The sequence below is a fragment of the Abramis brama genome, assembly GCF_963993115.1.
Source record: "Abramis brama genome assembly, chromosome: 15".
Lineage (NCBI taxonomy): Eukaryota > Metazoa > Chordata > Actinopteri > Cypriniformes > Leuciscidae > Abramis > Abramis brama.
In genome coordinates this window covers 35,857,992-35,870,622 of record NC_139977.1, presented here as the reverse complement: position 1 = coordinate 35,870,622, position 12,631 = coordinate 35,857,992, and the positions used below count along the sequence as shown (strand labels likewise).

At 35.0% G+C, this 12,631-nt stretch overlaps 1 long non-coding RNA gene across 1 annotated transcript; it reads left to right on the top strand.

The window, feature by feature from the left end:
* The first annotated feature begins 208 nt into the window (after nucleotides 1-208).
* LOC311098134 lies at nucleotides 209-1,741 on the top strand. Its single transcript, XR_014609381.1, has 4 exons — nucleotides 209-248; nucleotides 550-666; nucleotides 1,094-1,132; nucleotides 1,261-1,741. It is a non-coding gene; the product is annotated as an uncharacterized lncRNA (long non-coding RNA).
* The last annotated feature ends 10,890 nt before the right edge of the window (nucleotides 1,742-12,631 follow it).

The window sequence follows — 12,631 nt, the reverse complement described above, 5'->3', positions numbered from 1 at the left end:
CTTTCTTTACAAATTGACCTCAACAGATTACTTGTTTAGCCTTCAAAATTCCTAATACAGATTTTTTTTGTCGCTTCCGCGTGTCCATGAACTGGAATTATTTTGACAACGTTTTATCTGTATATGGTAAAGGGAAGGAGGTATTCACAGGGGAGGGACTAGTGACACTAGACTGCCCTATAAAATACACAGCACAATACAGATCTTAGACCTGCACTGGATGTTTCCTCTTTTCAGCTCATCACAAGGTGACTAAAACACTTAATTATTAATTGTTTTGTAAAGAGATTTTTATTAATTTATTTAAATATGAACATTTTATCATACTATAGTGAAACTTAAACCTGAATTGCACATCAATCATTAACAAATTTTTAACTTTACTGGAAAAAAATGGTTGTAGAAACAATTGTCTTTGTTTCAAGTTTTGAAATGGAAAAACTTAAATAGTATTTTCTTCTAAAACATAGGCTACTCCAATAATTTACAACTTAAAAAAAAATTAGTGTTCACTTCACTCTAAGTTGAAACTCCATATTTTTAAAACAGATGATAAAGAGAGACAAGAGAGAAAGAAAAAAATGGCAAACAAAATGTTCCGATCTAATGAACCGAAGCCGCCGAGACTATACAGACAAAACAGCATTTATAGTGGCAAACCAAACTGTGAGTATTTATGATGTTCGAGATAAAACACAGTTATGTATCTTTCATCATAACAGTGTTTCATCTTCCCTGGTGTAAAATCGATTCTAAACTGCTTTTCATTCACTCTATAACAGCTTTATAGAAAAGGCATATTAGGCAAGATTACGTAGTTACTATTTTGTCTTGTGAAATAAATGTAAACATCCGTTATTGAATGTGAAATTCAGTTCAAGTCTGTTATGCTTAATCATGCAGGGCTAAATAAAAACAACATACAATAATTATGATCACATTTGGCAGATTCTGCAAGTTGCATCCATGATGCTTTTGTTCAAAATGATGCTGATTCATGAATCGGTTCATTCATTCACTGGGAATCAAACTCATTACATGATCATATGCTGAATGAATGCTAAAATCTCATGTCTGTGTTTTTCATTCCCAGTTTATGACATTGCAGAGTTCGGGAAGAGTCCAGGGCGAGGTGAGAGATTTACACATGATATAAAGAAACTAAAGTTGCAACTGTGTAGAACTGGTGCGCAAATCTGATGTTATATTGATCTGTGTATATTATATTTCTGAGAATGTTTATTCTTCTTCTCTTTTTAGGAAGCAGCAGTTCTATTTGCCTAACCCGCAAAATATTCTCCATCTCCAGTCGCTGGTTAAACAATGTATATATATTTTAGCTTTATCATTTATTATAATCAATACAGATTCATGTAATATCAACAAATATCAAGTCCATGGTCAAGAAAGGCACTTTTACAGTATATATACTAGCTATATAAATGTAAAATTTATTTCTACAAATTAATCTTATTTACTTTCAGTATATGAATGTGTTTAAATCTATATATTATAAAGTACATGTTTGAATTTCATACATGTTTTTTCGGAATGAGACATTTACAGTAATCATTGATGTAATCACTGTTTTTGCTGTATGTTACTGTATGATAAGATAGATACTGTAGAAACTGTTTTTTGTTTGTTTTTAAAGAATGAAATTATTTTATTGTAACTCAGGAGAGAATAAACCGGGTCCAAACTTCTTGTAAAAATAAATAAATACAGAAAAACCTAGACTAATTGATTTGTGTGTTAATTTCCTTGTTGTACATTATCCTTTAATTAAGAAAAAATGGCAAGAGAGATTAATGTGTTTGGACTGAAAAACACTGTGTCAGGAATCATGATTGTTAGACTCGAGACCAGACACGAGCTTCCCAAAAACATCACAACTGCAATGTTGAAAACATTTGGTTATATTCAAAGATTACATGACACAATACAACATTACAGATATTAAAACTATCAGACACACACGTCATGTGAAGTGTCTCACTCTACTGGAGATCATCAGTATTACAGCAGATCAACAGCTGACAGATCACATCTATACGACTATAGAAGAAGTTTGGGTCAGTCCATCTCCATAATAAGCGCTATACAAATAAATGTGAATTGTATTGAATAATGCCTAAGGCACATTCAGTACTTACACACACAAATACAGTTATTGTGCATTTGTTATTTCTGTAAAGCTGCTTTGAAACAATCTGTATTGTAAAAAGCACTATATACATAAAGGTGACTTGGCTTGATATTTTAGTTCAATTTTATGTAGCCTAAATATCAAAACTTGTAGAAATCTGATGGGGAAAAGAGTCAAGAAGGATATGCTAAAATATGACTTGTGTTTTGCATGCTATACTTTTTAACTAGTGCATATGTGCTGTATTCAGTAAGTGACTCGTTTTCTTTTCTGCATTGCTAAGATCATGAAGCCACTGTGAGCTTCTGATGTGGTTATACATGTTGTTGTGCTGTAAACCTGTTGGGACATGACAAGCTGATGTTTGTGTAATGCATTCTTGACTCAACACCGTATTATTTTCATTATTACTCACCGTGAAAGTATCTGTAGTACTGTATGTTATACTCATCTGAATGTTTTATGCAAAATAAACATTTAAAATATATTTTTAATATCAAACGTATTTAACATTAGTTAACTCACAAACAATGAACAATTGTTTTTTTTTACTAACTATAACAAAGATGAATAAATCCTTAAAATATGCGTTGTTTATTGTTAGTTCATGTCAGCTAATGCATTAACTAGTGTTAACAAATGAGACCTTATTGTGGTGTTACTGAATAATTAGCCTAATATTTTTTACATATTTTTTTACATAATATGATTCTATACATATTCTTTTTCTTCATGTGAAACATCATCCAGGGTGTCTGCTGAAGAAGTTATAAAGATTTCAGTAGATGCACTTGATTTATATCCCGGTCTATCTGAGTCGTGTGATAAAGACAGTAAATGCAGACAGAGCGATGTTAGCTTTACAGATCAGCTGAGGGTTGAGTTACACCGATTACTGAACAAAGATAAATCATCACAATCTTTACAAAGTTAATGGCTTTGAAGAAACACTTCGTTTTAGTCAACTGATGCTACTAACTGTAACCTCACAGTCTACTAATACTCTAATGACTGCTAGTTGACACTGCAAAGTTACTTTCAGTTAGTAGAATCTCTATGGACTATAAAAATAATTGTTTTTAAACAAATGGTTTGTTCCTGTAAGTTTCAGCCACTCCATATGTTTTTCGGTTTCATATTACACAATGCTCTGCCACACATCGTCTGATCTTAAGGGACATTCCTTCCAAAAATAAAAATTCTGTCATCACCTTTACCTGTGCATTTATTGTGTCTGCCGTACACAAAAGAACAATAGGCTATTCAAAATCTTTTATGCTCCACCAAAGGAAGACAATACAGGTTTTGAACAACATGAGGGCGAGTATGATGACAGAAAGGTCATTTATGGGCGAAATATCCCTTTACAAACAAAAATACAAATATTTATTGTTTTATATTTTTAAGGTTAAGTTCAGGTGTACTTTATCAGTAAATTTGTCTTGGGCTCAAAATACTCACACACTGTAAATACAATCCCATAAATCATAACCCACCACATTAAATATATAGCACTGTAAAAAACAAAAATACATCTCCATCTGATACATATCATAACTCACAACTATAAACACAAATACATATATATATATATATATATATATATATATATATATATATATATATATATATATTGTATATATATAATTATTTTTTTTACATTTTTGCTGTTTTGTTTCGTAGTTGTTTTCCTGTTTAGACTTCACTGAAATAGCCTGTAATAAATATTAAATACAAATATGTTGAGAAAGATGTCTTTTAAGATATCATTCCATCAGTCACTGTAAATGAACATAAGGTTCACAGTGTGACAACATTGTGGCGTCTGCGTTTTCCCCCTCGACAATAATTGAAAATGTTCAATACATATTTGTAGTCAAGACTGTAATATTTGAGTCTGTGCATAAACTGACTTCATTGGGATATTCATTGCAGTAAAAGAGTCTAGCCCTAGTCTTCAGGATATGGAAAATAGTGAGATTAACCATTTTGAAATATGAAATATACTTTATTGTCTCTGATAGGGAAATGTGTAATGGACTCGATAGCCAGCATTTCGACAGAACCTGATACATTAAAAATTACACCGAATATTCCCATAAACATAAGAATATACGCCGCTAATCTGATAACACTTTCTAGAACATACTGAAAAAAAGCAACATAATTTTCCTATCAACTCCATAAAACCACAATCTTCGTAAAAAATCCAGTCTCTGGTGAAGTCTTCACACATTAACATGCGTGTCCCACACAGAGATTTGTCCTGAGCGCTTGTATGATTGCACATGTGTGATTTCTCGATTATGAACATATACAGGCATATGATCTCCAATATCCTGAGGATCAAAAAATGATTTCCGCTGTTTTCTTAGTTTTCACTATTAGAAAGAAATGATCAAACCAATCAACAAATGAATTAATCTCAGAATAATAATTAGAAGAAGAGTCTTGTTTTTTCAGCAGACTGTAGACATTACTGTATTAAGCGGGACACACACTAACACAGGGCATGTTGTCACACACACGGTTTAAAAGTATCCACACATTTCAGCATGACGAAACTTACTTTTACTAGTTGCCATATCAACACTATAGAGAACAAAAATTAATGTAATTTTTTTGTCTCATTCACACACGCATGCCCACACTCACACACAAATTACACTGGTGGTGCTCCTTGAGTAAACTGTTGAGAGAAAAACAAAAAAATAAATAATAATTTAACATTGCCATGTTTGATTTACAAACAAATAAAATAAAATACAAAATGAGTTAAGCAGAGCCAGCGTTGGGCTAATTACAGAGCGTCAAATATTGGTTTCCACACAGAGTTGAACTGTTTTTGTTTCTTCTTGTATCTTATTTTAGTTTATCTTTTTTTTTTTTTTTAGATCAGATAATATATTAAATCTTAATAAAACAAAACCTAAACAAAAGACTAGGCTAGGCTACTAGACGTGGGAAATTAATGTGGGAAAAAGAAATACTCTGAACCCTAAGTAGATTTACACAAACTGATAAAGTCAAAAAGTGTTACTTTGTGTGTAACTTTCTTTTGAAAAAAAAATATGAGGAAAGTGAAAGTGAAATGATTTTTTTTATATAAATATATTTTCACGTCTTTCGTTACACTGAACCTGTGTGTGATGCGCCATCGTGTGGTGAAAATGAAAACTACAGGGAAGTTTACCAAGACATAATGGACATGTATTAATCTAAATTATCTTTAGAAATAGCCTACATATAATCTAAAATGTTCGAAAAATATTAATTTATATAAAACAATTTAGACTATGTGAGAGATCTGTTCAAAGAGTGTAGGGATCTTTAGGGATGTAGTGCCACTTTAAACCACGAGATGGCAGCAGAGGACCTTATTTTCACTTTATTTCAACTTTATTCCATTTAACTTAGTTAATGACAGCAGCATTAATCACTTTGGTGAATATTTTTTATACTACAAACAGTATATTAATTTGGAACCAGAAAACTAGTGTAGCTCATATTAAATAATGTGTGTGTTAATGAGTTTGTCCACAAGGTGTCGACACTGACCCGAGCCGCTGCTTTCAGTCACAGTCAGAGGAGAAACGGAGGAGACTGGAGGACAAGAACAACACACTGCTGTAAATCTGCTGTTTTAATCTGTTAGTACATTCTTTGTATTAATTATCAGGTAAAATAAAAATCTCAAATATTTGGTCAAACTCTGAATAAATCCGATTTATTACGAAATCCTAAATGATTACGTTCGTCATGTCCGATTTGAAAATTTACGCGCGTAAACTCCGCTCTGACTGGATGATCACATGACGAATTTGTGAAGGTTATGAATTGTGTTGAGCGATATTTTATGCAATGAACGGCTGAAACCTGGTAGACACAATATGTAACACAATATGAGCAACTGAAGAATAGGCCTACATTATTTCAGACATACCATATAATAAAGACATCTTGAGTTCAAGAGTGTTTGTTTGTTCTAGCATAAAACTCCCTAATTCTTTAACCGAATTAGTCTATGATAAATATGATGTAAAACTAAAAGGGACACAGAAAGCAGCTAGATGAGTTAGAAACTCTTAGCGAAACACTTAAAGCTGGATAACTGAGAGGATTGTGTGATGTTCACTCCTTCAGTCAGTGAAGCCATGAGAGATTAAATCCTGGGATTATTCCCATCTTCCCACAGGAGAAACGACTGAAAGATGGAGTTTGAGGAGGAACTCTGCAGAATGAGAGATGAAGATACAGAGGAACAAACAGGTTGGTGTTTTCCTTCATTCTCTTTAATGACCGATGAGGAACATTAAGATGAAAACTCATATATACAGTAACAATAGGGGAGAGCCAGGACGATTGAAATGCGGGACGAAACACTGAGATTTCCTTGAAAACCACTCACGTCATGAAGGGGAGAGCGGGGCACAAAGTAATGCTTTTTGACTTTCTCAGTTTGTGTAAATCTACTTATGGTTCAGAGTATTTATTTTTTCCCACATTAATTTCCAACATGTCTACTACAATTATGTGGTTTTGTTTTATTAATACAGTATATACTTTTTTCTTGACATACTCCGAAAGAATGGAAGTGAAATGTGACAACATGCCCCATAGGTGGGGTACATTGTAACATGTGTGGGGCACATTGTAACATGACCATATGACAGCTTAAAAAGTTATCTGATCTAATAAAAAAATATACAAAACAAACTAAAATATTTTCTAAATAAAATACAATTAAAAAACTTTTTCATATAAAATAATGTCAATTTTTAATAATTAAATATAAACTTATTTTTGAGTTTTGACTACGAACACATGAAAACACAGCTATACAACATAGTTCAAAACAAATAAATAATTAGTAATTTCTGAACATTGACTCTCAGTCTTTATTCACCTTTTTTCTCACGTTTTCCCAATAAAATTAATAAAAGTATAGAATATAATAGCATATTTCTAATAGGGGCACATTGTGTGACAACAGGCCCTCGCCTGCACAACTGGGATTTAAACCCTGCTAGTGTCTTCTGCTAGTTAGCGAAGCATTAAATAACTATCTCAACTGTTAAATAACATCTTGGAGATTAAAATAATATCAGATTTGTCTTCTTTTAAATAAACACAAAAAATAGAGATGAAAAATTAACTTAAGTAAGAAATTTACTTTTGCTATGGTTTAAAGGTCCACTATGTAAATATTTTTGACCACAAGAGGGCGCAGTTTCCAACAATAACAAAGGCGAAGCTTGATGACGCTATTAAGGAGGTGACGATGGGAGATGTCGTTTTTAATGCGTTTTCACCATCTAGCGATGTATCTAAATGGAATTAATGAATCATGATCACGGATGAGGTCATTTATTCGTTTTTGTATTACCTGTATGCAGGGGCGTCGTAGTTGGGTGAAAAGTGGGACTAAATTACCAGGGCCCCAAGTGGGGGGAGGGCCCCTGAGGAGTGAAATTTTATTTTCCTTTAAATATAATTTTAAGATCACAATAAATGTTGTTAACTAATGTAAATGCTAATATTTTGGGTAAATGCATCAGTTGATTGATGTATTAAATGGTGTCCAAGTACATATAGTGTCTGAGGACAGGCACCCTCTCCCTTGCACGAAATGGTTTAGTCCACCTTTACCGGGCTTTATGACTAGGCGCATTTAAAGTGGCGTTCATTCTGCTGAAGCGGCAGACGGCAGTGTTGAACTGTGCAACGGAAGATGATGTCAAAGAAAACAAAATCCGGTTCTCAGAAAAGAAAAGAGAGGCAGGAAAGAGATAGAAAACGAAATGAGGGAAAGCAACTGCTAACGGACTTCTTTCCCAAGAAAGGTGAGCCCAAAATGTGAGAGCAAATAGTCTACAAATGAACTCCTGCTGTGGTTACAAAACACTTCAATACCACCGCGATTATCAGTGCTAATATAACACAACGGCATAACACAAAATTAGAAATTACATGATGCCTTGTTTGCATAGCCTACACCATTTCAATAGTATACTAATTCGAAAACTAAATTAATATTTGTTATTGGACTATAATAGTCTAACTTTGTAGGCTCAATGTCATATAGGTTCATGAGGATATTAGTAGCAAAGCTAACTTGTGAAACGCATGGCACTCAGTTTCAGAAAATGTCACAGAGGGTGATGCAGCAGCAACAGACCCCTCATCATCTGATACTGTGGACTTAAGACAAGGTGAGTCTATACTGTAGTTTAAAATGAAAGCACATAATTTTAGCTGTTTATACTGTAATGTGTTTAGCAACACTAAGTCATGCTCTGCCTTTTACTGTAGTCTAGCTGTTTGGCTAGCCTAATTAAGAAACTATTTTTTTGACACATCCATAAGAAAAATAAAATGGCACTTAGTTTTTATTAAGTGTTATACAAAATATTTAAATGTTAAGCAAGTTCAATCACATCCATTAGGCTACATTGGAATAATATATCTTTGCTTCATACGCTTGTAGAGGGGTCTGTCCAGGTAGATAGAGAAGATGTGATAGAGGATGATGGAAATGAAGGAAGTGAAAGCAGAGAGGGTTCTGAAGAAAGTGAAAAGGATGAAGAGAGGTCAGAAAGTAGTCAGGGCAGCGCAAAGGAGTATATGCCATTGCCTGAGGATCCAGTACTATGGCCAGAGAAGTTGACTAATGAAGAGAGAGACACAATAGTTCGCAGATTGGCAAGCAAAGAAAAAACAAATAAAATCACAGCAAAAGACAAGGAAGGGAAACCATTTCCTAACTACCTTCAATTTGCAAAGTCGGCCAATGGCCGTGAGAAAATCAAAAGAGATTGGCTAACATATAGTGAAAGTGCAGAGGCTCTGTATTGCATCCCATGCCTTCTGTTTTCTCATGAGCTCAAAAAGCCATCTAGAAGTGCTCTCAACAGTAACGATGGTATGAAAATATCACACATGAAATGGCAAAGAATGTACCGAAAATTACCAGAACACGAAACAAACATGCCTCATAAGGAATGTTATTTGAAATGGAAAAGCCTTCAGCATTCATTATTGTCTAGAACAGGAGTTGATGGTCACATTCAGAAACAAATACAGACAGAAATAGAAAAGAATAGAATTATTCTTGAGAGGCTTTTGGATGTGACCCTTCATTTAGCATCAAGAAATCTTCCATTTAGAGGCAAAACTTCAAATCTAGGTGATGTACACAATGGAAACTTTCTCGGCACTTTAGAGTTGCTGGCACATTATGATTCCGTTTTAGAAGAGCACTTAGAGAAATTAAGGCAAAAGAAAGAAGGTTCAAGGTTAACACACTATCTGAGTCCTGAGACACAGAATGAGTTTATTGATATCTGTGGCAAAAGAGTGCTAAACACCATCCTGGCAGAAAGAGAAACTGCAATCTATTACTCTGTGATATGTGACTCAACACCAGATATCTCTCACACTGAACAGAATGTACTGTTATTAAGATATGTGCATCAAGATGTTGAAAGCAGTGTTTGGAAGATAACTGAGAGATTCTGTCAATTTAAAGACTTTTACAAAAAGACAGGCAAGGACATTTCTGAAATGATTCAAGCTGTGCTGCAAGACAGTGGCATACCATTAGAGGACTGCAGAGGACAAGGTTATGACAATGGAGCCAATATGTCAGGGAAACTGAAAGGCGTGCAAGCTCAGATTCTAAAAGCAAATCCGTTTGCAATATACTCCCCCTGTGCATCTCATACCCTAAATTTGGTGGGTGTACACGCAGCTGAATCATGTCAGGAGGTTGCGACATTTTTTGGTAATGTTAATCGCCTCTATAATTTCTTCAGTGCTAGTCCAGAGCGATGGGCAATCTTGAAGAAAGAAACTGGATGCTCTCTTCATCGCCTGTCTGACACTCGATGGGGTGCACGGATTGCTGCTGTGCGAGTTGTGGCCTCTCATTTACCCTCTGTTCTGGTGGCACTAGAAGGTGTATTAGACACATGCAACCTTACAAGTGAAGCGAAGTCTGAGGCAAATGGCTTAAATAGTTATTTCAAGACCTTTGATGCAGTAGTTCTCCTAACTGTGTGGGTAAAGGTGCTACAGTGTATTGAAAATCGAAATCTAATCCTTCAGACAGGGGATATTTCTTTGGATAGTCAGGCTGCAAATATCAAGGATCTACATGAGGAAATACAGGCTATTCGTAATAAATGGGACTCCCTTCTCACTGAAGCCTCCTTAGTAGCCCAAGCCATGGAGATCCCTGCTCAATTTAGAAGTGAGGAGAGGCGGAAACGGAAAAGGAAATTAATGTCTGATGAGAGGAGGAGTGAGGATGAGACTGAGTGTAGTGCAGAGCAGGTATTCAGAAACAATGTGTTTTTTGTTGCCATTGATAGCATCATCAGCGATCTAAGTGAAAGGTTCCAGACTACAGCCACCTTATGTGAATCTTTTGCACCTCTTCTGAGGTTGGGGGATATGTCAGAAGAACAGATAAAGGCAACATGTCGGGCTCTGACTAGAACATACCCAAAAGATCTCACAGTTGAATTTGAGAATGAGATGCTGCTCCTAAAGACAGTATATAATGCCACATTTGCCCATAACCTGTCCCCTCTTCAGCTCCTTAATGCCATATATAAGCTACAGCTACAGAGCATTTTTGGAGAAACATGCATTGCACTGAGGATTTTCTGTACCTTACCTGTAACGGTTGCTGGTGGTGAGAGGGCTTTCAGTAAGATGAAACTGGTTAAAAACTACCTGAGATCAACAATGAGTCAGGATAGATTGAACAGCCTTGCCCTTCTCTCCATTGAAAGTCAGTTGGCAAGAAAACTGGACTTTAAGGACCTCATCAAGGATTTTGCCACCAAGAAGACCCGTCAGTGGGCACTAACTGGGGTATAAATTTCAGTGTTTAGCACTTTGTGGAAGTTTTTTTTTTTTGCTCCTTATTAATGGAAATTGACAAGTGAGTTAAGTTTTTCTTTTTTTTTATCTTTCATTGTAAATTAAGCATTTTGTACATTAAGCATTAAAAAGCTGTTCTCTTCAGCCAAATGAAAAAGTGTTTCAATTTTCATGCATGCCTATAATGTTAGGCTACCTTTGGTGGCATCTACTGTTAGCTTTTAAGCATTCTGCAAATAAAACAGAAATTCAGAGAAGTTGTGTAATAAGGCTTTTTTTTGTTATACATATAAGAGTTCTTAGATTAGTAGTAAGGTTAGTTGTAGGTAGTTGTGAACCTCGAGCTTACGGGGGCCCATGGCCACTGCTTGTGCATAGGGCCCAGAATTTGGTGCTACGCCCCTGCCTGTATGTCTGATCGTATTATTTTATGTCATCATAATTAATGAACTGCAAGGAACGTGAAATGTTATGCTATATTATTACAGGCATGTGGTGTAATTCATATCTATTAAAAGTACACACTTAAATGTTTATAAAGGTATATGGCTCTTAAATATTTATAAAGGTATATGGCTCATAAATGTGTGACAAGTATTCGCTGAGTTTTGTTTCAGTTTATAGACGTGCTCAAGAAAAAAAGCTCACCGCGACGGAGAGGCAGAACGCACACCCTGTTTATTTTCTTTATTTTAAAAAAGCACAATGTTTTGATTTGATTGTAAGTGGACACATACAAAAATAGAAATATCACAGATTCTTTTTTTATATTTCTTTTTTTCTGTATGGCCATAAATGACGAATTTAAGTTTATAGTGCTACAATGTGGAGAAAATACAGCAAAACGCGCCCGCGCGTTTGCCGACTTCAGAGGATTAAAATCATTTTTACTGTAACTATTATGTTACTGGTACAATAAAAAATAATTGATTTGCTTACCTGTCTATCAATACACTCGCGAGAGCAGAGTCTCTGTCAAGTCCAAGATAGTCGCGCAGCTCTCTCCATCTCGAAAACGCCTGGCTGATATTTATCCGGGTTTTATTCCTCCGTTTGTCACACAGTCTGCGTGTATCCGAATCGGGACGCTTTCGCTTTGTTGGCACTTCAATACTCGCCAAAGAGTAATCGTGATCCATAACAGCTATAACCATACAGTATGGATAACGCTATAACCACCACTTCCGCATTTGACCATGTGATATTCCGGTGTGGTGGAACATCACATCAGAGAATGTAGACGGGCTCTGATCACATGGTCCACACCGGAAAAAAAGGATAGAGCGGACATTGCGTCACTAAGAGGCGACATTTCTTTTCCGGGACGGCCAGTTATTTAAAATCGGAATTTCTCTGAAATAAAAAATCTTTGGAGACTTTTGAGATATTGTAAGTACACAACTGGAGGAAATATATCACACTGTGCAAGTTATTTTCGGAAATTTTATTACAAAATTGTTACATATTGGAGCTTTAATAAATGTCTATGGATATCTTCCAAAAAAAAAATAATTTTGGCGTTTTTTTTTTTTATATATAGTGTTGATATGGCAACTAGTAAATACACAAAGTTTCGTCATCCAAGCATGTGCG